Source organism: Mandrillus leucophaeus, unplaced genomic scaffold, assembly GCF_000951045.1.
Source record: "Mandrillus leucophaeus isolate KB7577 unplaced genomic scaffold, Mleu.le_1.0 Scaffold51, whole genome shotgun sequence".
NCBI classification, from domain to species: Eukaryota; Metazoa; Chordata; class Mammalia; order Primates; family Cercopithecidae; genus Mandrillus; species Mandrillus leucophaeus.
In genome coordinates, this window is record NW_012105475.1 from 6,065,931 (window position 1) to 6,076,064 (window position 10,134).

At 43.5% G+C, this 10,134-nt stretch overlaps 1 pseudogene; it reads right to left on the reverse strand.

Annotated features, from left to right (window-relative positions):
- LOC105551208 overlaps window positions 1–10,134 on the reverse strand; it is a 174,906-nt pseudogene that overhangs the window by 105,300 nt on the left and 59,472 nt on the right.

Here is a 10,134-nt window from a genome sequence, read left to right on the forward strand (position 1 = left end):
GCTTGAACGGGGAGCCGAAGGTTGCAGTGAGCTGAGAACGCACCATTGCACTCCAGCCTGGGCAACAAGAGCAAAACTCCATCTCAAAAAAAAAAAGGGGGGGGGGCGGGGGAGGTGCTACATGCTCGTGTGTGTTTCACAAACTACCGGTTAAACAAAGTTATTACAATAGAATTTTTTTTTGCAACCTTTAATATGATTATTTGAATTGTAGGTTCTCAAGATGAGGGTAAAGTTTTTTGTTTTTGAGATGGAGTCTCGCTCTGTCGCCCAGGCTGGAGTGAAGTGGCGCGATCTCGGCGCACTGCAAGCTCCGCCTCCCAGATTCGCGCCATTCTCCTGCCTCAGCCTCCCGAGTAGCTGGGACTACAGGCACCCACCATGGCGCCCGCCACCGCGCCCGGCTATTTTGTTGTATTTTTAGTAGAGACGGGGTTTCACCGTGGTCTGGATCTCCTGACCTTGTGATCCGCCCGCCTCGGCCTCCCAAACTGTTGGAATTACAGGCGTCAGCCACCGCGCCCGGCCGAGGGTAAAGTATTAAAATGTACCATTTCCCAAACTTAGTTGACTATAGGATACCTTTTAAATGAAGTATCATGTAGGACTGTGCTCTAAAAACTTGGGCAACGAGAATGCCTTTTCTCGCTTAATTCTGTGATTCTGCGTTTGTGCATTAAATGTATTTTTGTAGATCTATACGGAAACTAATTATTTTGCTAGTGTTAATTTCACTTAGAACATGTAAGAATTAGGCTGGGCGCGGTCACTTAGAACGTACAAGAATTAGGCCAGAGCTGGGCCCAGTGGCTCATGACTGTAATCCTAGCACTTTGGGAGGCCGAGGCGGGTGGATCACCTGGGGTCAGGAGTTTGAGACCAGCCTGGCCAACATGGTGAAAACCCGTCTCTGCTAAAATTACAAAAATTAGCTGGGCGTGCTAGCACATGCCTGTAATCCCAGCAACTCGGGAGGCTGAGGCAGGAGAATCGCTTGAACCCAGGTGGAGGTTGCAGTGAGCAGAGATTGCACCATTGCACTCCAGCCTGGGCGACAAGAACGAAACTCCATATCAAAAATAAATAAATAAATAAATTATGTGATCTTTTTAATACATACCAAACTTAGAGAACATGTTTGTTTTTCTCAAGTAATCTAAACCAGGTTGCAGTTACAGGTAATGTGTTATACCAAAAGACTGAAATGGTTCCAATTATATAATTGAAGTTCAATATTTTCTTGATACTAATTTTATAGTCTTTTGATTCTCTAGCATTTTCGCCAAAGATGCCACCTTAGAAACAACTTTTTGTGCTTAAGTTTGTGCATTAAAAGGACTCTGTTTGATATGAGCCCATTTTCTGTGGCGGAAAATTACCTGATCAAAACAATGTTAAACCTCAGAAAAGTTACCTCCTTAAATAAAGCCTGGAAGTTTATTTAATTATGATTTCGCCACCTGATAACTACAGATTGCCTCCACCCCCAAGAAAAGATGCCAAGTCAGGTTTGTTTGTTTGTTTCCAGAATCTGCAAACACTTACTTTTACATTTTAAAAAGTTACCCTGCCTTGAAATGTCAGCCTCTGGGGTTTTGTGAGACCCCTGCTGATTGACCCTACCCTTGACCTTAGCTCCAAAGCCCAACTCCATTCTGGCATGCTGGTGTAGAGAATTTATTTATTTTAACAGTAGGGAGCCAGAATTCCAGGAATATGCTTTTAAAAAGCCTCAAGAGCTATTTACCAGATCATCAGCTCCACAGGACTGGGAGGCCTCCACTAACACACGAAGTGGATAGTAGTGGTTGGTGGCAGCCAAGGGCTCCAGGGGCTGGCTCAGCTCTAAACAACGGGACATAAGGAAGTGTGAAAGGACTTCCACTAGAAGTGGTCTTTTTGACCATCAAGAAAAAAAGGAAAATAGACATGTTTTAATAGTAGAGACCTTTCAGTGAAAAGGGGCGGTCCTTTAAGTTCCTCAGGATATATTTATTAAAGCATGGAGGCAGTCTTAGGGCCAATTCTCCATTTTATCTGTCTGCCTCTATCCATCAATTCTCATTCTCTCTCATATGTCCTGTTCCACTGTAAGATTGTAAAGTGTAAGATGCTGTGTTTCTTTATTTTCTTTAAAATGGTTTTTATTAGAATTGGGTAACATGCCTGTTAAACATTTGTAAAATACTAAAAAGTACAAAAAGGAAAAAGTAAAAATTACTCATATGATGCTATCCAAACACAGTTACTCTTAATAATTTAGTAAATATCCTTTAGTTTTTTCTTGGGTAGGGCAGAGTCTCTTTTTACACATTTATAATAATTTTTATATACAATTTTCTCAGTAGATTTACTTAAATATTTTGGAGCATACACAAGAGTTGAAAACGTTTTACTGTGAACACTTATATTCTCATCGCTTAGACATTTATACAGTTAACATTTTACTATAAATGCTCTATCACATATCTCTCTATTCATCCTTCCATCTTATTTTTAAACATGTTTCTTTCCTTTTTTTTTTTTTTTTTTTTTTTTTAGCGACAGGGTCTGGCTCTATTGCCTAGGCTGGAGGTAAGTGGCGCCATCTTGGCTTACTGCAGCCTCTGCCTCCTGGACTCAAGCCACCCTCCCACCTCAGCTTCCCAGGTAGCTGGGACTATGGTGCATGCCACCATGCCTGGCTAACTTTTATATTTTGCATAAAGACAAGTTTTCACCATGTTTCTCAAACTGGTCTTGAACTTGTGAGCTCAAGCAATCTGCCACATCAGCCTCCCAAAGTACTGGGATTACAGGTATGAGAAACATGTCAAAGAAGGCATATAGACATTCTTTTCTTTTTTTTTTTGAGACAGAGTTTTACTCTTGTTGCCCAGGTCTGGAGTGCAATGGCGCAATCTCAGCTCACTGCAACCTCTGCCTCCCGGGTTCAGGCAATCCTCGTGGTTCAGGCAATCCTCGTGCCTCAGCCTCCTGAGTAGCTGGATTACAGGCATGCGCCACCACGCCCAGCTAATTTTTGTATCTTTGGTAGAGATGGGGTTTCTCCACATTGGTCAGGCTGGTCTCAAACTCCCGACCTCAGGTGATCCGCCCACCTCAGCCTCCAAAAATGCTCGGATTACAGGCGTGAGCCACTGTGCCTGGCCTGACATTATTTTCAATTGCTATATTTCATGCAGTGAATTTTGATTTTCTTTTAAATTATTTCCCTATGGTTGACCAATTGCTTGCTTCCCATTTTTTACTATTTACATAGACTTCATAGGAAGGATACACTTCTAAAATTTAATAGTAATTTCGGGCTATAGTAAAAGTGTAATACTGGAAAAATTGATAGGGACCATGTTGTGGAAGGTTTTGAGTACCAGGGAAATTACAGCAAAATGTAGTATAAATAGTTACATTCTTGGAATCAGATAGATCATATACTTATTAGGTAACTGACTTTGGAAAAAGTATTAAACCTCTCTTAGGCTGTTTTCTCACCTGTCGAGTGGGAGGCTATTGTCTTACAGGGTAATTGTGGGGATTAAATAACATATATGCTACTTCCTTAAATAGACTATTTTATCTGTACATAATAAATAGATTTCCCAAAACAATGGTTTCATGTCATAGTTGATGAAAAAAATTTATTGGAGGGTTTTGAGTAGAAGAGAGATGTAGATCAGACCTGATTTTAGGTGGCTTAATCTTGTAGAATTGTACATGATGGATAAGAGTGAGGGAGAAAGGTTATAAGGAGGTAGATTTTATTCGATTTAATAAATATCAACTGAGTAGGTATGAAATGTTTTAGCACTGTGCTAGGTTGCCTTGGGATTATAAAGCAGAGTGAGACAGCTGCCACAAATATTTTAATTCGGTGGGTAATGCATAGGGTGAAACAAGAGCTATAAAACCAAGCAGAATCCATCCATCCTGATTCATTATTTACCATCCATCCATTTAATCATCCACCCATGCATCCGTCCGTCCATCCATCCATCCATCCATCCATCCATCCATCCATCCATCCAATGAATATTAATTTGCTCATGTCCTATGTCAGTTACTGTTCTAGATGCTGAAGATACAGCATGAGCAAAACCAAATAAAGTTCTTGCCTTCATGTAGCATACATTCTAGTGGAAGAGGAGCTAATGTATAAATAAATGCATAATAAAACATCACATAGTATAATAATGAGTATCTTGAAGAAAAAAGCAATGTAAAGGAATAAAGCTATGTGGACCACTGGAGCCCTGCCTCATACCATTTTTTTTTTTTTTTTTTTAAGACAGAGTCTCACTCTGTTGCCCAGGCTGGAGTGCAGTGGCACAATCTAGGCTCACTGCAAGCTCTGCCTCCCGGGTTCAAGCAATTCTCCTGCTTCAGCCTCCTGAGTAGCTGGGACTACAGGCACCCACCACCATGCCTGGCTAAATTTTTGTATTTTTAGGAAAGATGGGGTTTCACTGTGTTAGCCAGGATGGTCTCGATCTCCTGACCTTGTGATCTGCCCGCGTCGGCCTCCCAAAGTGCTGGGATTACAGGTGTGAGCCACCGCGCCTGGCCTTCATATCATATTTTTAAAACTTACTTTCAGCTAGAGTAATAACGTGAATGTGAAAGTAAAAACCTTAAATGTGGCCAGACGTTGTGGCTCATCCCTGTAATCCTAGGACTTTGGGAGGCCAGGGTGGACAGATCACTTGAACCTGGGAGGTTGAGGCTGCAAACCCGAGATGGCACCACTGCACTACAGCCTGGGCAACAGAGCAAGACCCTGTCTCAAACAAAAACTTTATGTTTTTGAGAAACCCATAGGAGAATTATCTTTAAGACTTGGGAGTAGAGGACGATTTAAAAAGTATAAACTATGAGAGGTAAAAGATTGATAAATAAACGTTCATATTAAGAACGTCCGCTCGGCCGGGCGCGGTGGCTCACGCCTGTAATCCCAGCACTTTGGGAGGCCGAGGCGGGTGGATCATGAGGTCAAGAGATTGAGACCATCCTGGCCAACATGGTGAAACCCCGTCTCTGCTAAAAATACAAAAAATTAGCTGTGCATGGTGGCAGGTGCCTGTAATCCCAGCTACTAGGGAGGCTGAGGCCGGAGAATTGCTTGAACCCGGGAGGCAGAGGTTGCAGTGAGCCAAGATTGCACCATTGCACTCCAGCCTGGGCAAAAAGAGCAAAACTCTGTCTCAAAAAAAAAAAAAAAAAATTGCAAGAGCATCTGCTCATCAAAGATACTGTAAAGAGAGTGAAAAGACAGGATATTGAAATGGAAAAAGTATTTTTTCTTTTCTTTTCTTTTTTTTGAGACAGGGTTTTGCTCTGTCACCCAGGCTGGAGTGCAGTGTTGCAGTCATAGCTCATCTCCACCTCCTGGTCTCAAGCGATTCTCCCATCTCAGCCTCTTGAGTAGCTGGGACTACAGGGACCACCACCACGCCTGGCTTATTTTTTTATTTTTTGTAGAGATGGGGTTTTGCCATGTTGCCCAGGCTGGTCTTGAACTTCCCATCTTAAGTGATCTGCCCACCTCAGCCTCCCAAAGTGCTGGGATTACAGCCTTTGTGCCCAGCTGGAAAAAATATTTTCAGCACACCCACGCGTGTGCGCGTGCACATACTCTCTCTCCCTTTCTCTCTCTCTCTAGCTAGCTAGCTATCTATCTATCTATCTATCTATCTATCTATCTATCTATCTACCTACCTACCTACCTACCTACGTACCTATCTATCTATCTTATTTCAAGGTATTGGCTTATGTGATTGTGGGGACTACCAAATCTGAAACCTGTAGGGCAGGCCAGCAGTTTGGAAACTCAGGCAGGAGCTGCTATTGCTGTTTTGAGTCAGAATTTTTTCTTCTTTAGGGAAACCTTAGTTTTTCTCTTAAGGCCTTTCAGCTGGCTGGATAAGGCTCACCCACATTATCAAGGATAAGCTCCTTTAGTTAAAGTAAATTATTGTACTTTTTTTTTTTTTTTTTTTTTTTTGAGACAGAGTTTCGCTCTTGTTGCCCAGGCTGGAGTGCAATGGCGCAATCTCAGTTCACAGCACCCTCTGCCTCCCAAGGTTCAAGCGATTCTCCTGCCTCAGCCTCCTGAGTAGCTGGGATTACAGGCGCCCACCACCACGCCCGGCTAATTTTTTTGTATTTTTAGTAGAGATGGGGTTTCACCATGTTGACCAGGCTGGGCTTGAACTCCTGACCTCAGGTGATCTGCCTGCCTCGGCCTCCCAAAGTGCTGGGATTACAGGCGTGAGCCACTGTACCTGGCTGATTGTAAGTCTTAACAATGTCTCCAAAATACTTTCACAGCAACATAAATAACATAAATAACTGGGTGCTCTAACCTAGCTAAGTTAATACATAAACTTACCATCACAGTCACAAAACAAACAAGTTATGACACACATTTGCCAAATGCTGTAAAAGCTGGAGACCAGAGAGAGAGGGTGCTTAAAAGAGCTCACCAGGAACCTTCTCATACCCTAGGTGAGATTGTCAGTGACTTGACAACATATTCAGGATCCCTTATCAGAGTGTGTGGATTGGCCTCAGTAAAAGCAAGGAATATTCCTGTAATGAGAACAAATTGTATCAAGCAGTCCCCGCTTATCTGTGGTTTTGCTTTCTGTGGTTTGTTACCCATAGTCAACCATGGTCTGAAAATATTAAATGGAAAATTCCAGAAATAAACAATTCATACATTTTAAATTGCATGCTCTTCAGAGTAGCGTGATGAAATCTCATACCGTCCAACTCCATCCTACCAGGAAGGTGAATCATCCTTTTGTCTAGCCGTCCATGCTGCACAGGAATACTTCGGAAATGTGGATTCAGTTCCAGACCACTGCAACAAAGTGAGTATCTCCATAAAGCGAGTCACACAAATTTTCTGGTTTCCCAGTTAGGTTTACATTATACTGTTATTATTTATTTATTTATGAAGCAGAGTGTTACTATGTCGCCCAGGCTGGAAAGCAATGGTGCGATCTCGGCTCACTGCAACCTCCCCACTCCAGGTTCAAGCGATTCTCCTGCCTCAGCCTCCTGAGTAGCTGGGATTACAGGCACCTGACACTGCACCTGGCTAATTTTTGTATTTTTAGTAGAGATGGGGTTTCACCATGTTGATCAGGCTGGTCTTGAACTCCTGACCTTGTGATTCACCTGCCTCAGCCTCCCAAAGTGCTGGGATTACAGGCGTGAGCCACCGTGCCTGGCCTATACTGTAGTTTATTAAGTGTGCAATAGCATTACATCTTTAAAAAGTACATTCCTTAATTTAAAAAATATGCTTTATTGCTAAAAATATAGCAATACTAATAATGCTAACAATCTTCTGAGCTGTCAGCGAATCATCGTTTTTTGTTTTTTTTTTCTTTTGCTGCTGGAGGGTCTTGCCTTGATGTTGATGGCTGCTGACTGAAGAGAAGGGTGGTTGCTGAAGTTTGGGGGTGCTATGGCAATTTCTTTTTTTTTTTTTTTGAGATGGAGTTTCACTCGTGTCACCTAGGCTAGAGTGCAATGGCACAATCTTGGCTCACTGCAACCTCCGCCTCCCAGGTTCAAGCAATTCTCCTGCCTCAGCCTCCCGAGTAGCTGGGATTACAGGCATGCACCACCACGCTTGGCTAAATTTTTTGTATTATTAGTAGAGATGGGGTTTCACCTTGTTGGCCTGGCTGGTCTTCAACTCCTGACCTCAGGTGATCCACTCACTTCAGCTTCCCAAAGTGCTGGAATTACAGGCATGAGCCACCGTGCCCGGCCTGGCAATTTCTTTAAAATAAGAAAACAGTGAAGTTTGCCACCTCGATTGACTCTTTCAAAAAGATTTCTCTGTAGCATGCAATGCTGTTTGATCCCATTTTATCCATAGAACTTTCAGAATTGGAGTCAGTTATCTCAAACTTTGATACTGCTTTATGAATTAGCTTTATGGAATAATCCTTTGTTGTCATTCTTTTTTTTTTTTTTTGAGATGGAGTCTCGCTGTGTCTCCAAGGCTGGGGTGCGGTGGTGTGATCATGGTTCACTGCAACCTCCACCTCTTGGGTTCAAGTGATTCTCCTGCCTCAGCGTCCTGAGTAGCTCAACTACAGGCATATGCAACCATGCCCACCTAAGTTTTGTATTTTTAGTAGAGACTGGGTTTCACCATGTTGGCCAGGCTCATGTCGATCTCCTGGTTTCAAGTGATCTGCCTACCTCAGCCTCCCAAAGTCCTGGGATTATAGGTGTGAGCCACTGCACCTAACTAACCCTTTGTTGTCTGAAAATTTCAACAATGTTCACAGTCTCTTCACCAGGAGTAGAGTCCGTCTCAAGAAACCACTTTCTTTCCTAGCTCATCAAGCAAAAAAATTCCTCACCTGTTCAAGTTTTTTCTTTTCTTTTTTTTTTTGAGATGGAGTCTCGCTCTGTCACCAGGCTGGAGTGCAGTGGCGTGATCTTGGCTCACTGCAACCTCTGCCTCCCAGGTTCAAGTGATTCTCCTGCCTCAGCCTCCTGACTAGCTGGGATTACAGGTGCTCGTCGCAATGCCCAGCTAAGTTTTGTATTTTCAGTAGAGACGGGGTTTCACCATGTTGGCCCAGATGGTCTCGATCTCTTGACCTTGTGATCCGCCTACCTCGGCCTTCCAGAGTGCTGGGATTACAGGCGTGAGCCACCGTGCTCGGCCACCTGTACAAGTTTTATCAGGAGATTGTAGCAATCCAGTCACATCTTTGGGCTCTGCTTCCACTTCTAGTTCTCTTGCTATTTCTACCACATCTGTAATTACTTTCTCAACTGAAGTCTTGAGCCCTTTGAAGTTGTCCATGAGAGCTGGAATTAACCTCTTCCAAACTCCTGTTAATGTTGATATTTTTACTTCCTCCCATGATCACAAATGTTCTAAATGGCATCTAAGTGGTGATTCCTTTTCAGAAGGTTTTCAATTTACTTTGTCTAGATTCACCAGAGTAATCACTACTGATGGCAGCTATAGCCTTAAAAAATGTGTTTCTTTTATTATTATTATTATCATGATTATTATTATTATTTTGAAATGGCGTTATGCTTCTGTTGCCTAGGCTGGGGTGCAATGGTGTGTTCTCAGATCACTACAACCTCTGCCTCCCGGGTTCAAGCAATTCTCCTGCTTCAGCCTCCTGAGTAGCTGGGATTACAGGCATGTACCACCACGCCTGGCTAATTTTTTTTTTTTTTTTTTGAGGCGGAGTTTCACTCTTGTTGCCCAAGCTGGAGTGCAATGGGGCGATTTAGGCTCACTGCAACCTCTGCCTCCTGGGTTCAAGTGATTCTCCTGCCTCAGCCTCCTAAGTAGCTGGAATTACAGGTGCCCACCACCACGCCTGGCTAATTTTTGTATTTTTAGTAGAGACTGGGTTTCACCATGTTGGCCAGGCTGGCCTTGAACTCCTAACCTCAGGTGATCTGCCTGCCTCGGCATCCCAAAGTGCTGGGATTATAGGCGTGAACCACAGCACCCGGCCTAATTTTGTATTTTTAGTAGAGAGGGTTTTACCATGTTGGCCAGAGTGGTCTTGAACTCCTGACCTCAGGGTCTACCCGCCTCCACCTCCCAGAGTGCTGGGATTACAGGTGTGAGCCACCATGCTCAGTCAAAAAGTGTGTTCCTTAAATAATAAGACTCAAGGCTGGGTGCAGTGACTCACGCCTGTAGTCCCAACACTTTGGGAGGCCGAGGCAGGCAGATCACCTAAGGTCAGGAGTTCAAGCCCAGCCTGGCCAATATGGCAAAACCCCGTCTGTACTAAAAATATAAAAATTAGATGGGTGTGGTGGCAGGCACCTGTAATTCCAGTTACTTTAGAGGCTGAGGCAGGAGAATCCCTTGAACCTGGGAGGCAGAGGTTGCAGTGAGCTGAGATTGGACCATTGTACTCCAGTCTGGGCAACAAGAGTGAAACTGCATCCCAAAAATAAAATAAGGGCCGGGTGTGGTGGCTCACGCCTGTAATCCCAGCACTTTGGGAGGCCAAGGCGGGCAGATCACCTGAGGTTGGGAGTTTAGGAGCAGCCTGACCAACATGGAGAAAGCCTTTCTCTACTAAAAATACAAAATTAGCAGGGTGTGGTGGCGCATGCCTGTAA